General features: G+C 41.4%; 1 long non-coding RNA gene across 2 annotated transcripts in view; it reads left to right on the forward strand.

The window, feature by feature from the left end:
- Positions 1-261: 261 nt before the first annotated feature.
- The window catches only part of LOC128329253 (uncharacterized), a 124,727-nt gene continuing 108,347 nt past the window's right edge, over positions 262-16,641 (forward strand). For both annotated transcript variants that reach the window (XR_008309583.1, XR_008309582.1), the window contains exon 1: positions 262-754. This is a non-coding gene — a long non-coding RNA (uncharacterized LOC128329253). The remainder of the gene's footprint in view (positions 755-16,641) is intronic.

The following is a 16,641-nucleotide window of genomic DNA, read 5'->3' on the forward strand; positions in this document are numbered from 1 at the left end:
GGAAGAGTAAGTAGAGGAGTGTGTGCGTATATATATGTGTGTATTTGTGTGTGCAATAAATATTCATTTATTATTTCTCTATGTAAACCGCTTTGGAAACTTTTGTTGAAAAGCAGTATATAAAGTGTTGCTGTTGTTGTTGTGTGTCGGTCTGTCTGTCGTCTGCCTGTTTTTATCAGTCCTAAAAAAAGGCCCTCTAGCCTGCAAGTTTGTTTTGCTTCCAACTGCCAACTACCTGTGGCAGTTGGTTGCCATGGTGATGTCCCCAGGTTGTCTGGGCTGAACATTCTGACTCCTTCAGGCTTTGAAGAAGAGACTTTGTATGTTTATGATGGAAGAAACTTGTGCAGAGGTTATTCGGGGGCAAAAAAGGAAATTAAGAAAGCCTCTTTCTCTGTCATGGATTGTCCACACATACAGAAACACATACTTCCAGAAACAGCCAAAGATCTGCAGTTCTCGCTGAAGCCCATATTTTAGGTTGTTCCTGACTTTACCTCAGCCCACCTCCTCCTCCTCCTCTGGCGAGAAACTGTTGGAGTGAACACAGAAAAATCGTGAGGTGAGAGAAACAGTCGCCAGTGAAGTTGGTGATACCTGTGAGGAAACAAGAATGCAAAGACAGAAGTTATGTGGGGCAGGATTTGAAAGAAAGGACAGAGGAGAGATTGGCCCCACCCACCCGCTGCCTCTCTGCCTTTGGTACCGTACCACAAAGATTCAGAAAGGCAATGGCATAAAAGCAGAGAGTGTGGTAAGTAAAAGTTATTATAGAATGGAAATATAATTGTTTTGTCCCATCATCAGTTATGTTTCTGGGGGTGATGGTGAGACTGGAGGAAAGAAGTGGTTCTAAAGTGGAGGGAAAGTATGCTAGTAGAATTGCCAACTGACTGCAGCTATTCCTGGAGCCCCCCCCCCCCCCAATGTCCAACATTTTTCATAATATCAAGCTATTAACATCTCCAGGATTGATTTCAATAGTCACCTGGAGACTCATGCTGATTCCTGAAGACTCCAGGCCAGACCCCTGGGCGGTGGGCAATCCTTTAAGCTAGCATGAAGAGGAAGGAAAGGCTTCCCTGGGCCCAGAGGATGCCCTGCAATATTTCACAGATGAAAACAAGAGCAAGAATAAAATAATGGTAACATCCCCCCCACCCCAAACCTACTCCCCCCCCCTCTCTCTCACACACACACACACAGCTGAAGGCTCTTTGCTGCCTGTTCTTTCCTGTATCCATTTACCTGGCAATAGCCTATGCTTGTGATTCACAAAGTGAGTACACCCAAGGGACCTATTATTATTGTTGTTGTTGTTTACACAGTCAGACAGGTGGTATTGACTAGTTTGTTTTATCCAGACATTGAGTCCTTCCCAAGGACCTGGGATGGCTGAATTTTATTGTCAATTGTTATAATCACCGCAGAATATAGGCTTTTCCCAGTAAAGCTGCTTTTTGTAATTGGCTAATGGTGATTTCTGTGGCCCCTATGGTGTTGAGGTGCTCTTCAAGGTCTTTTGGAACTGCACCCAGGGCGCCAATGACCACTGGGGTTATTTTGCCACAGCCTTTCAATTTCAATTTGTAGATCTTTGTATTTTGTGATTTTTTCTATTTCTTTTTCTTCTATTCTGCTATCCCCTGGTATTGCTATGTCGATTATTTTGACTTGTTTTTCTTTCTTCTCGACTACAGTTATATCTGGTGTATTGTGTGGCAGATGTTTGTCTGTTTGTAGTCGGAAGTCCCATAATATCCCATAATAATAATAATTATTATTATTATTTTACACAGTCAGACAGGTGTTATTGACTGGTTTGTTTTATCCAGATATCGAGTCCATTATTATTATTATTATTATTATTATTATTATTATTATTAATTCGATTTCTATACCGCCCTTCCAAAAATGGCTCAGGGTGGTTTACAAAGGGAGATAAACAAATAAGATGGCTCCCCGTCCCCAAAGGGCTCACATTCTAAAAAGAAACATAAGACACACACCAGCAACAGTCACTGGAAGTACTGTGCTGGGGGTGGATAGGGCCAGTTACTCTCCCCCTGCTAAATAAAGAGAATCACCATGGTAAAAGGTGCCTCTTTGCCCAGTTAGCAGGGGTCACAGGAAGCCATTACATGCCCTGCACACAGGTTTCTGAAGCAGGCTTGTTAGTAAACTAATCAAATTTCACTTTAAAAACCTTAAGGAGAGCTAGTACAATATTTATACTCACAACAGACCTGATTTTGCTTCCCATGGAAAAGCTGCAGCTCATCCTCATGTATGGTTATGCAGAAGACAGAGGGAAGCAGCATATTTGTGTTTTGTATTTATTTAGTATATTTGTAAACTGCCCCAAAGTTGCATCTCTGGGCGGTTCACAACAACAAAAAACAAATTCAAACAATAATTAAAACATTAAAACAATGTAAACCACAATTCTAGTTAAAAGCTTGGGTGAATAAATGTGTCTTTAAAGACTTTTTAAAAGCTGTCAGAGATGGGGCGGCTCTTATTTCAGCAACTAAGCCACAGCTTAAGTCTGACCACATGATTTAAAAGAAAGAAAAAGCTGTTGAATTTTTTTTTTTTTTTAAACCTAATGGTTCTGTAATAAATGTTATGCTTAGCGGCTCAAAATTAACCCCATCAGTTGCAGTTTGTGAAATGACAGGTTAAGGCTCTACACATGATCCATGTGTGGAGCCAAAAAGGGGGAAGGCTATGCACATGATCCGTGTGTGGAACCACAATGGGGTCTGCAAGGAGAGCAGGTTTCACCCATTCTCCCCGCAGACAATCAGGCAGCACTCCCTGGGCAGCTGGATTAGCCGCCCAGATGATTACAGGCTCTGACACGGAGCTGGTTAAGGCAGCGGGGTTTGGGGGCCTTTTGGCCCCCAGCAGTTCCATAAGGCACCGTGCAAGTGTACGGTGCCTTGTGGGGAACCCCCCCCAACACCGGGAGGCTTGTTGTAGCCTCCCAGTCAGGAGGCTACTCATGAGTCGCTGCAATACAGAACCATTCTGTGGCAACACACGATCTTTCAACCTGGTTTTCCCGAAGCCCGGGTTAAGTGAGGGGCCTTGGAACTGGGCCTGCCACCACGCCACCATTGGGAGCTGTGCAGCTCCTCTTGCTGCTGCACATGAGCAGCAGGAATTGGGCTGGGCTTCCTTAGCCCGGTTCCTGCTGCTCGTGAGAATAACCTCATTGCCTGCTGCATAGTGCCTTAAAGCTCATCCACATGCATTAGAGTCAAGATATGTCCATATCCCACTCAGATATTGAATGACTAGAGTCTTAGAAAAGGAAACTCAAAAAATTCCCTTCGAGAAAATAAATTTTAGTGCATTTGCGTGGGCATACGCATCATTTTTAAACGAAATATCTAAAAGCAAAATCAAGGTCAGTTATTTAACAGCAATGAATACCAGAAAATAAGGTCTGTCCCGGAAAGACAGAGAGAGTTGGATCATATTCCTGTGGTGACATAAGAACATAAGAGCAGCCCTGCCAGATCAGGCCCAAGGCCCATCTAGTCCAGCATCCTGTTTCACATAGTGGTCCACCAGATGCCACTGGGAACCTACAGGCAGGAGTTAAGGGCATGCCCTCTCTCCTGCTGTTCCTCCCCTGCAACTGGTACTCAGAGGCATCCTGCCTCTGAGGCTGGAGGTGGCCTATAGCCCTCAGACTAGTAGCCGTTGATAGACCTCTCCTCCATGAAGTTATCCAAACCCCTCTTAAAGCCATCCAGGTTGTTGGCTGTCACCACATCTTGTGACAGAGAATTCCTCAAGTTGATTATGCATTGTGTGAAAAAATACTTCCATTTGTTGGTCCTAAATTTCCTGGCAATCAATTTCATGGGATGACCCCTGGTTCTAGTGTAATGTGAAAGGGATAATAATTTCTTTCAATCCACTTTTTCTGCACCATGCATGATTTTATAGACCTCTATCATGTCTCCCTGCAGTCGTCTTTTTTTAAAACTAAAAAGCCCCAGGTGTTGTAGTCTTTCCTCATAAGGAAAGTGCTCTAGGACCCTGATCACCTTGGTTGCCCTCTTCCGCACCTTTTCCAGTTCAACAATGTCCTTCTTTAGGACATTGGGACATGGCTGCTGTGGGTTATAAAGTATCCTAACATCCTCTCCTCAAACTCAGGATTATCAAAGAGATATGATCCATTTATTCCCTCCCAGTAACTGAGAATTCTGTGTGTTTCATTCTCATTATGACTGTCAGTGAAGCAAAACTCTCCCCCCCCCAAAAAAACCTAGGCCTTTCCTGGTGGGTTCTAGACTGCCTCCTCTAATTCTATTGCCTCTGATTCACTTCTGCTTCCAGAGGTGCTCTAACCCCTGGACCTTGGGGCCCCGGTCCATGGCCTCCAAGGTCTGGGGGGGGGCTCCTACAGCCCCCTCCCTGCGCCTGCCTGCTGCACCATGTCTAACCTACGTGCTGTTTTGTTTTTAAACAAAGCCGCCGTGCAGCCGAGGGGTGGCAATGGGAGAGGGGTGAGTGGAGTAGTCAACCTCCCCTGTGGCGGCAGCGATGGGGAGAGTGACCACGGGGCACATCCTCTCTGCCCAGAGGCTGCTGTGAACTGCACAGGCTTGCCTCGCAGTTCACAACAGCTGCTGGGCAGAGAGGACATGCCCAGCAATCGCTCCCCCATCTCCACCACCACCACTCAGCGGGGGAGGAGAAGGTCGACTACTCAACTTGCCCCACCCTGCCCCTGCAGCCACTCCTCGGCCATGCGGCAGCTTTGTTTTTTTAAAAATGGCACGTAGATTAGCTGCAGCAGGAGGCCCCCCAAAAGTATGTTTTGGGGATCTCGCAGTGGGAGGGAAGCTGGTGGAGGGGGCCTCGCGGAAGGGCTGGTCCAGGTACCAGATTCATCTAGGTGCATCCCTGCCTGCTTATGATTCGGGCGGGGAATGCCTAAGCATAATACATGTTCCACTGGTTGGGCAGTACTTACAGAAGCTTTCTCCAACAACCCCACACTCCTATTGATGTGTATGCACTAATGGCATAATTTACTCTATGCTATAAAGCAGGAGTGAGCAACCTTGGCTTTCCAGCTGTTGTTGAACTACAACTCTCATCATCTCCAGCCACAATTGTGGGGATAGTGAGTAGTACAACAACAGCTAGAGAGCCAAGGTTGCCTACCCTTGCTATATAGACCGATTAACCAGTCATTCCCTCTTCAAATGGTTCTGGGAATTATAGTTCTGTGAAGATGCTCTAGATGTTAAAGAATCTCCAGCATCTAACCAAACTACCTAGGATTTCTTGGAGGAAGCTACAGCAGATAAAGTAGTATTTATGTTCATAGTGCAGATACATATTACTTAGAGAACTGGCTGTGTATAAGGTGTATATACAATAAATAAATGTAGTATTTTGGCAGTAGGACATCCCTTGTGCTCACTGCATTCTCTGTGTTTTTCATGACTGAGCAGTCCAGGAGTACAGTAAGCCCCATTACACAAGCACAAGCCATATGTACAGCAAAAAACTGATCTCAAAATTTATTCTCTCATTTGTGTGCATTCATTTTTTCACTGATAGGACACCACTTCTGTTTGACCAAGAGCCAGTGTGATATAGGGATTAAAGTGTTAGACTAGGACCGGGAAGACCCTAGTTCAAATCCCCATTCAGCCATGAAACTCACTGGGTGACTTTGGGCCAGTCACATATCTCTCAGCCTAACCTCCCTCACAGGGTTGTTGTGAGGATAAACATAACCATGTACACTGCTCTGGGCTCCTTGGAGGAAGAGTGGGATATAAATGTAATAAATAAAAATAAAAAAGCTCTTGTTTCTGAGTCCTGGTCATGCTAGTGACAATGCTGTGCTGCAACCATATGTGCAGGAACCTTACTGGAGTTCACAACCCTTTTTCTTTATATAAGAGAGCTGAAGAGGATCATTTTCATCATCAACTGAAGAGGATCATTTCCCCCTCAAATGTATATTTTCAAGGGAGAGGAACAAATACTTTACACACATAATATTCCAGGGTCAATCCCCATGCAACCAGTGTCTCAGGTAGAAAGGCTGAAAAATACTTCTGCAAAGGATAGTACTGCCTGTCTACTACTGTTTACTGTATTGTGTTAGATGAGCTATTCACTGGTCTGACACATAAGGCTGCTTATATCTCTATCTTCTCTTCACAACATTAAAAAAAATCACATTCACATGAAAAACCCCAAACAAATATAACTACTAAAGCTCAAGATAGACATCTCATCTAATCTAATATAATCTTAGCTAGCTTGATAACTATTTTCTGGATAATTGTAAGAGATTAAGGGAATACTTATGCATTGGCATCTCTGAGTACTAGGAAAGAAGTTTTTTAGAATACAGGCTGGAGCTAGCTTTGAATTGATTTAATTTTATGTTTGATTAAAAATGTATATTTTGGAGGCCAGGTGGATTTACATTTTTGGTCACCCAGTGCTAGTCTTTAACTCTTGCATAACATGTCATGTTATGATTTATAACTCAGTTCAAAAACGTGCTGTAATTTTTTATACAAATACAGCATTGTACAATACATAATACAATCATTGGCACAAATGTTAAGAGCAAGGTGACAGTTATGTTTTCTTGCATTAACGTCCTCTCCGCCCAGCTGTAAAAATGCACGTTGCACACTCAGAATCACTTCATGCTATCTATCTGAGATCCATTTTTCAAACCAGGATGACTTTCCCCCCTGTTGGCATGTATAATTAGTATAATTAGACCAGTCATGAGAATTTAATTAATATCCCAGTTGACCTTTGTTGGGAGAGTTACGGGAGAGTCCTTGTATATACTCCTGGATCTTTCATCAGCTTTCAGTATCACTGACCATGGAGTTCTGGACCACCTGTCGAGAATGAGAACTGGGGACACCACACTCCAGTATTTCCATTTCTATCTGATGGTTCAGTTGCAAAAGATAGGGGTTGTGGTTTTTTTTTTGGGGGGGTGCCTGTTTTGTACTAGCTTGTACTTTTGTACTAGCTTTTGCTACACTTTGTTACAGGTTGTACACTTTGTTCTTTGATATATTGGTGCTACAAGGTGTAGCCAATGGGCTGCCTATGTGCAGTGGCCCAAGGCCCTCATAAGTACCCACTACTAATCCCCAAGACCATCTCTGAACCCACAGTCTTCATGTGATGGTGACTGGGGAGAGGTCTCATGGAAAACAGTATGTCAAGGGCTCCTTGAAACCTGAAGCTGGATTTGTAACTGGTAAAAATCACAGCTGTTCTTCCCTTACAGTAATCATATTCACATGGCTGCCACAGTTCCCCAAAGGTTGTGTGATCCGGCTCTCAATCTTATATCCCAATCCTAAAAATATTTATTCAACAAAAAATTCAATTAGTTGGAGATTTACTTTCAAATAAGTGTGTTTAGGACTGGAGCCTTAAACAAATGAAAAAAATATCAACTTTATACAGACCTTGCACACTTTTATAAACGTGATTGTGGAAACTTCAGAATCTATGGCAACCACCTATTTTTCTTAAGATGGTAGCCCTGCTGCATCCCTAATGCCAATGGTACTGATCTTAGATCATGGCAGCAAAATAGTGAATTGTGTTACAGACAACTGAGTATTTGCAATGGAATTTTATTCCTGAAAGATTAGCATCTACCACAGAATATGTACATGTTTAGATAGATGTTGATGTTATCAGTGATCTACACTATTTTATAATCTGCTTCAGGAAATTCGATGTTTTAATTCTTTGTATGTATGCGGCTCAGTTTTTGTGGTATTTGGAATCACATTGTTTTATTGTATGCAACCAACAAGATTATTCTGTTGCTACTCATTGCTGTATCACAATCAGTGTGGGGAAGAATTTCAACCATTTAGAGTGAATCTGCTATATAAAATGGAATCTGAGGAATTTTGTTTTTCCTGAGCTTGCTTGTAATTTTTTTCACAGTAGTAATATAGAATTTTAGCTTCACAGAGTTCTCTAGAGTTGTGCATGATTTGTAGGTATTAATGTGAGAGCAGGATCAGGACTAATATCAGTAAATTCCATTGCTAACTTGAGTTATACAAAATGGATATGACAATGCTATTTGTTGGACCAATTTAGGCTGATGACAATAATATACAATCAGGAGCTGGAATAGTTTTGTGTCATTAGAAAGTCTGCAGACTCTTTCAGTCTGCAAAAATACATAGGAAAAATACAATATAGTGAAAATACAATATAGGTTTGATGGACCAACACAAGATATCATCATATCTATCTGTCTTTCTTCTTTCTGATTTGAATCAAGCTAAATATTGTCCTGTTTCTTTCTGCCTGAATGTTTGTTTTTTGCATAAGATCCTTTTTGTGTATCATTCACGTGCTACTGCATTACCTATTAGTTTTATTTGTTTGTTTGATTTATAATTGGCATGCTGAAGGCAGCTAACATTGCAGTAGCCCAAAATAATTATAACAATTCAGTATAGAACCAAAACAAACATAAGAATAATCACATGGAAGATTATTCTTGATGAAAGTGTGGAGAGCTGAATTTGGTCATTTTGTTGGCTACTGTCAGTTAATAGGCTTTCAACAGCTGCAGCACATTGGAACATCTAAGCTCCTTCCATATTGGTTGTCTCCTAGAGCAGCAGCAATGTTGAACAAATTGTTCTCTGGTGAGAACTACTCTGCCTACTTTCCGTTCACTATAATCTTAATTGATAAGTAACATCTTCATAAGTTAGCCCACTTGCACCTCAAACATTCACATGTCCACAATCTTAAATTGGGGTGGATGACATCATTACAAACTACACCCTTGAGCTGTCCCTATGTGTCCCTACACCTCTAGCAAATGTGGTTCAAATTGGTTAGGTGATCCATAAGTTAGCCCAGTTATGCCTCAAGCGGACACACGTCTGCCATCTTGAATGGGGTGAATGACATCATCACAAACTACACTGTTGAGGTGTCCCTATGTGTCCCTACAGTGTTCCAAATTTGGTTCAAATTGGTTAAGCAATTCACAAGTTAGCCCTCTTGTGCCTCAAACATTCAGGTGTCCACCATCTTGAAATGGGGTGGTTGACATCATTACAAACAGTGCCATTGAGGTGTCCCTACACTCACTACAACTGTACCAAATTTGGTGCAAATTGGTCAGGCAGTCCACAAGTTAGCCCACTTGAGCCTCAGACGGTTACGTGTCCGCCATCATGAATTGGAGTGGATGAAATCATCACAAACCATGCCGTTGAGATGTCCCTTTGTGTCCCTACAATGTACCCAAATTAGTTCATATTGGTCCAGGCTTTGTGAAATTGATAGCGGGGTGCGTGTGCGCACACACACATACACACACATGATGCCAGGTGACCTTACTTTCCTTAAGGAAAGTAGGCTAAAAATAGAAAGTAGGATTTTGCCCTGTCCCTGTTGGCTACAGTTGACAGTTGCCTTTTTCAGCAACAGTGATGAAAAATTGAAGGCTGGAATACTCAGCCCCTCCCTCTACTGATGACAGTTGATGATCTTCTGTAGCAGCAGCAGTGATGGAACTGAAGGGCTCAGGGGTGTAGAGAGGGAAAGCTTGAGAAACACCATTTAATTGGGGGGGGGAGAGGCAGGAGAGGAAAGACAATTTTTGAGGGAAGAAAAATATAGTTTTCAGACTGAAGATATATGTTGTTATATTTGATGAGCGGAGTTCAGTAAAATGGTGGAGGGGGGGACTCCTCAAATGCTTGTGGGGGGGGATCTGCACCCCTAGAAAGGCTTATCTGAGGGAGGGCAAGATGCCTCCTTGCCTTAAGGGGGCAGTCATTAGCCCTCTTCTGAAGAAGCCTGCATTGGATCCCTCTGAGTTAAGCAACTATAGGCCTCTCTCCAACCTTCCATGTCTGACAAGATAATTGAGAGGGTTGTGGCCTCCCAGGTCAGTCTTGGAGGAAATGGATTATCTAGACCCATTCAAACTGGCTTTTGGGTGGGCTATGGGGTGGAGACTAGGGATGTGCAAACAGGTTCAATATTGAATGTGTTCAACATCAAACCAGTTTGGTTTGACTGTTTGGGGTGAAACTGAACCACCCCCTGTTTGGTCTGACCCTGGACCAAACACCCGCCGATGTTCGGGGGGTTCGCAAGCTTTACATTGTTGTTGTTGTTGTTTTTAATTAGCTTTATTCCCCTCGGGAGTTCCTGGAGGCGGCAGGGGGTGTGTTCTGTGGGGGTTCCCCCTCCCCCTGCCGGCCTCCCTCCTGCCACCCTCAGCCAGTTTGGCCGGTTTTCGGCCTTCACCCGGCGGCCCGGCGGCCATTATGCAGCCCGCGCACCTCAAACCGAGGCACACGGGCCTCGAACTGAACCGGGCTAGCCAGTTCCGTGCACATCCCTAGTGGAGACTGCCTTGGTCGGCCTGATGGATTATCTCCAATTGGGAATTGACAGAGGGGGTGTGACACTGTTGGTCCTTTTGGATCTCTCAGCGGCTTTCAATACTATCAACCATAGTATCTTTCCGGAGCATCTGAGTGGGTTGTGGGTAGGATGCAGTGCTTTACAGTGGTTCCACTTCTACCTCTTGGGCAGATTACAGATGGTGTCCCTTGGAGACTGTTTCTCTTCAAAATCTGAACTTTTATATGGTGTCCCCCAGGGCTCCATATTGTCCCCAATGCTTTTTAACACCTACATTAAACCGCTATGAGAGATCATCAGGAGATTTGGTGCAGGGTGTTATCAGTATGCTGATGACACCCAAACCTATTTTTCCATGTCAATATCATCAGGAGAAGGCATAACCTCCCTAAATGCCTATCTGGAGGCAGTGATGGACTGGATGAGGGGTAACAAACTGAGACTGCATCCAAATAAGACGGAGGTACTTATTATGGGGTGTTGGAACTCGGTAGATAATTTTGATCTGCTGGTTCTGGATGGGGTCACACTTCCCCAGAAAGAACAGGTGCGCAATCTGGGGGTGCTTCTGGATCCGTAGCTCTCCCTGGTGTCCCAGGTTGAGGTGATGGCCAGAGGAGCTTTCTATCAACTTCAGCTGATACGCCCGCTCCATCCACTTCTTGAGATGAATGATCTCAGAACAGTGGTACATATGCTGGTAAGCTCCAGACTTGACTACTGCAATGTGGTCTGTGTTGGGCTGCCTTTGTACATAGTCCAGAAACTGCAGTTGGTACAGAATGCAGTAGCCAGGTTGGTCTCTGGATCATCTCAGAGAGACCATATTACTCCTGTACTAAAGGAGCAAACCCGGTTTTTAAAATCATGTGTTGCCATGGTGCAACTCCACGCCATAACAACTCATGAGTAGACCCCTCACCAGGAGGCTAAAAAGCACTGAAGCAGCTTCCCAGCTCGGGGGTCTCTCCAGCATGCCCTGCGCACTCACACAGGGCATGCTGGAACTTCCGGGGGTCGCGTAGCCCCTGAACTCCCAGGCCCTGACGGAGCCAGCAGTCATGTGGGCGGCCTCTGCCTCTGCCTTAGCCTGCTCTCCCCGCAAACCCAATTTGGCTCTTCTCACTTGATCATGAGAAGAGCCTCTATATCTTCTTCTCCATGAGCTCCACTGCCCATTAAGATCATCTGGAGAGGTTTGTCTGCAGTTGCCACCAGCTGAATCTGGTGGCTGTGCTGAGTCTCTGGAATTCACTTCCTGCTTAAACAAGATAAGCTTTTTAACTGGACTGTGGGTTTTTTTTTTTTTTGGTTTTTTTTAATGATCTGTTTTTTGTTGTTGTAAACTGCCTAAAGACAGAAGTTTGTGGTGGTCTACAAATTTGAAAAATAATTAATAAATAATAGCTTTAGGTCTTCACATATTCTACCTATGCATTCTACTTAGCATCTACATTGTTAAAACCATGTGCATCTGGAATTTGCAGCACTTTTGTTGGAGAGCTGAACTCTAGATTTTGGCATAAACGTGGCATGCACTAAAAGCTTGTGCCAAATCTGTAAGCTTATAAAATGATACAAGACTCATTGTTGTTTTTGTACCAAGACTCTTTGTAGTAAAAGGATCAAATCAATCATTTTTGCCATTTTTCATAGTAAAGTTTCTTGGCTTTAGACAGCTGTAAAGCAAACTTACTTTTAATCTTCTTTAATAGTAAGGCCACTGTGTGAAACAGGATGCTGGACTAGATGAACCTTGGGCCTGATCCAGCAGGGCTGTTCTTATGTTAATCTTAAAATAATTGCTTGAAAAGTTAAAACTGCTAACCCAGGGAGGTTTACCAATCTTGGGTTTCCAGATGTTGTTGGACTACAACTCTCATCATCTCCAGCCACAGTCACTGAACCATTATAGTTAGGGATGATTGGAGTTGTAGTCCAACAACATCTGGGGGGCCCAGGGTGGGAACCCCTGCTCTAATGGAAGGGGTAATTTGGTAATGTCTGTGGTTAGTATATATAAAATCATGAAATAATACATGAAATAATTGCTTATTCCTGCACATTCTTTTCCTGTTTCTACTTTCCTCCCCTTCTTGTGTTGACTCCCTTATGAGCTCTTTGGGATAATAAACTCTCTCTTCACTCTGTGTAAAGCTCCATGCACATGGATGAAGCTATATAAAGACATTATTAATACTAATACTAATAATATTTATTAGTAGTCACAGTATTAAATTTATTTATATAGCACCAACCATGTACATAAGAATTTATGTAACTTTTTATGTGTCCCATTGTTATGAAAGAGAATTAGCTGGCATTGTTTTGTTTTTGTTTTGTTTTGTTTGTTTCTGCATGAATTTGTTAGAAATTAAGGGCATTTGAACACATTGAACCTTCTCCTCTCCAGTTTTATGAACCTTCATCCATTTAGGATGTCCACAGAGAAGGAGGTTAAGGGTTCTCCCATGAGAAAGAGATAACATCAAAAGTGTATGTCCTCAGATTTCTACATGAGAAAAGATGTTATGGCTACATGAGATTATCATTGTGTCTGTAACTTAGGAGATACTGGGCTGTATCCTGAGAAAGTCAGGGGCTGACATTCTGACAAAATTTATCAAGGCATGACTAATTTGTCTTTTTAGTTTCAATGAGACTTCCTTGAGTAAATTTAGTAAGGATGCCAGGATTGAGTCAGGATGCCAGGATTGAGTCAGGATGCCAGGATTTCAAGGATCAGGATGTCAGGATTTCAAGTCCCATTGAAATTAAGGGAATTAAGCTAGTCACAATTAACTTGATTTGAGTGATGTTTAGTTGTGACTCTTAAAATACAATCCACAGCACAAATCAGAATTATGCTGTTGAAACAAATCAGAGTTATCCTTTCTTATTGTTTCAAAGCTATCTTTTGAGATTTAAGATCTAAATAGAAATACTGTATGTTTCTCTTAAATGATTAAAGCATTTTAAAAAGTGGAATAATTTAAATGTCCAGGCTGACAACAACCAAAACAGGAACTGTACACTGTCAAACAGTAGCTAAGAAGTAAATATGAAAAAGTAATAAAGCATCATAAATGATTTTTAAAAACTAACCATTTTTAAAAATAAAAAAGTTTTCTTTAGAAATTTCAGCAAAATTTAATAGTGCCACTGCAGTTGTCTAATTTTATTGCAAATTCAAATTCAGATGAGGTATCCTAACTCTGGGATAAAACAAACTTATCTTGCTTTACCCTCAGAGTGTTTACTCCTGTCTCCTGATTCTGCAAATGTTTCATCTTGTACCCATCTCAGTATCTAATATTATAGCAGTATAAATTATATTATGTTTAAGAACAGACAGGTCTAAATAAAAGCAAGAACAAAATCATGCTACATGATTTGACAATTTCATACCCAAATGTTTCATAAATCTGAGCAAGTGAATACCGAATGAAAAACAGATCAGTAAAATGCAACAAAACTGCTTCACATAAATCTTTGACTCCATATTCACTGTTAATTGTTTTAATATGACTACATAACATTAGTAATTTGAATTGGCATACAATTTGGGGGTGCGTGGGTTATTTTTTTCCAGGTTATCACTCTACTTTATGATATTGTGCAAGCTCAACTTCTCACAGCAATAATAGTGTGATAAACTGAACTAAATTCCCTTTTTTGCCCCAGCACTCTCCGCTGTAAATTAGGATAACACTCAAAACAGCTAAGCTGATGAACTATGATTTAAATGAGTTCATTCCTCATTGACTTCAATTGGGCTAAAAACATAAAAGCCATAAACCTTAACTTGGCTGCACAAAGTAAGCAATTTGATTACAGTATTTCATTTTTTAAAACTTGACATTTTGTTTCTAGGACCTATTAAATCATTTGTATAACAAAACTAAATTTGAGAGATACATTATACACATATAAAAGTATATTTTCACTGAGAGTATCCTTTTCTAAATATAATAATACAAATATATGTACACATCATTAATTTGCAATATTGTACATTTATAGAGTTTTTCAGTCCAAGCCTGTGAAATGATTATGTTTCTATTATTGCATTTTACATAATTATTTAAATTACTTGCCATACAAACATAGACTGCCCACACCAGAGTTTTTTGTGTTTTACTAGAGGAATAAGAACTGTGAGTGCTAGTGATAGTGAGAAATAAAATCTTAATACCCCAGTTTAATTCAGGACCAATGAGAATACTGAGGAGAAAAGAAAGAAGTTATGATTCAGAATGTATAACATGGCTCCTTGCTTTAAATATTTGCAACCTACAACTAGTTTTTGCTTAATTAGTTTAAAGGGCTAGGAGTGGAATCCTGTACACATACCTAATAATAAGTTCCATTGAATTCAGTGGAACTTCTGAATAGACATGCATAGGATTACAACTTCAGCATTTTGATGGCACATTTTAAACCTGAGAAAGTTAAAAGAACTCAATAAGATTCTGATTAAGGTGCTTGGTACTCCAGTCCTATAGATTAGTTTATAGTACAAGCTGTGATGTGTGTTTCTGTAATATAAATGTAATCTTATGCCATAGAAGCAAGGCAAAATCAGCTGATTCCTTCTTGCTATATACAGTATACCTCTTTGCACCAGCCTCCACAGCTTGTATGGGACCTCAATCTCTTCATTTCCCCGTGACTCAAATCACACCCATCAGAGTAGCATAAAGCTTCCTGCATAAGAATGTTGAGCTACTCAAAGCCAGGAGAAAGCACCAGCAGAGAAAAGATGAGAGCAATTGATGTGCCAATGCTCCGGCAGGGGTCAGGTCCAGCTACCATTACTATGCACCAATTTTGGTATAGTGCTGGTGGCATGTGCTTTCAGGTAGATGTAATGCTTGGCCATAGGATCAGTCTGTATGTGCTTTTGTGGTGAAAATACCATTGGAAGTAAATGGAAAGTAGGCTTCTACATTACAGGCAAAGATTTACTATATTCATAAATATTGCTACACTGAAAGAGAGAAGCTTAAATGTGTCTAATGACTCCTGAGTTCTGACAGTATAATTTGCCACATAGATATGAGTGGAACATAGGAACATAGGAAGCTGCCATATGCTGAGTCGGACCATTGGTCTATCTAACTCAGTATTTTCTTTACAGACTAGCAGCAGCTTCTCCAAGGTTGCAGACAGGAGCCTCTCTCAGCCCTATCTTTGAGAAGCTAGGGAAGGAACTTGAAACCCAGAGTGGCTCCATCTCCTGAGGGGAATATCTTACAGTGCTCACATTTCTGGTCTCCCTTTCATATGCAACCAGGGTGGACACTACTTAGCTAAGGGGACAGGTAATGTTTGCTACCACAAGACCAGCTCTCCTCTGGATAGAGTGGCTGGATAGATCACACAACACAAACAATCATGGCCAATCATACTATATCTGGCAGATGGGAAATGAAGAATGAAGGAACAAAGATAGATAGTTCTTTTTAATAATATGTATATACTGATTTTCAAACAGCTACAAAAAGGTTACCAAGGCAGTTTGCGTAATAAAAGAAAAGAGAAGATTATTTTTCTGTTCTAAAAAGGCTCACAGTCAAAAAGAGAGACAAGGAAGGCAACAACAAAAGCAACTGGAGAAATGCTGGGTTTGGATATTGCTCTCTCTCTCCCCCTAAATATCAGAGAGATACCACTTTACCTCTTTGCCCAGTTAGTGGAGGGGGGGAGGGGAAGGAGGAGGTTTTCAGCATGATCCAAAAATGTTGTTTGTATGAGGATTTGTTTTTGTAAGGTGTACTTTTCACATTGATGACTGTTTCTGCATTGACTTTGAAAGAGTTTATCTTTGACTTTTCCAATGCACTTTTTTATTTGGCTTTTCCATTGCTCTGAGGTGCCTTCGTTTAAAAAGAATGGGAAAATAAAAGAATGGTAGAAGAGAACAACACTATTGGTCCAAAATCTACTTGGAGCAAATTTGTTGTATGGCACTTTAATCTTTGAAACATTTTTGAAGTTACTTTCATTGAATTTAATGGCACTTACTGTATTTCTCAGTAAAACTGCTTAGGGCTCTCACCTAGGATAGATTCTTTCTTCATGTACAGTCCTTAATGACAATATAATGGTCACAATCCATTCTGAAATGAAAAATTATTCAGACCAGTTTTACAAGAACAGCACTGATAGAAGTGTAACTGCAGGAAT

The sequence above is a fragment of the Hemicordylus capensis genome, chromosome 6 (assembly GCF_027244095.1).
Source record: "Hemicordylus capensis ecotype Gifberg chromosome 6, rHemCap1.1.pri, whole genome shotgun sequence".
Classification (NCBI taxonomy): Eukaryota; Metazoa; Chordata; class Lepidosauria; order Squamata; family Cordylidae; genus Hemicordylus; species Hemicordylus capensis.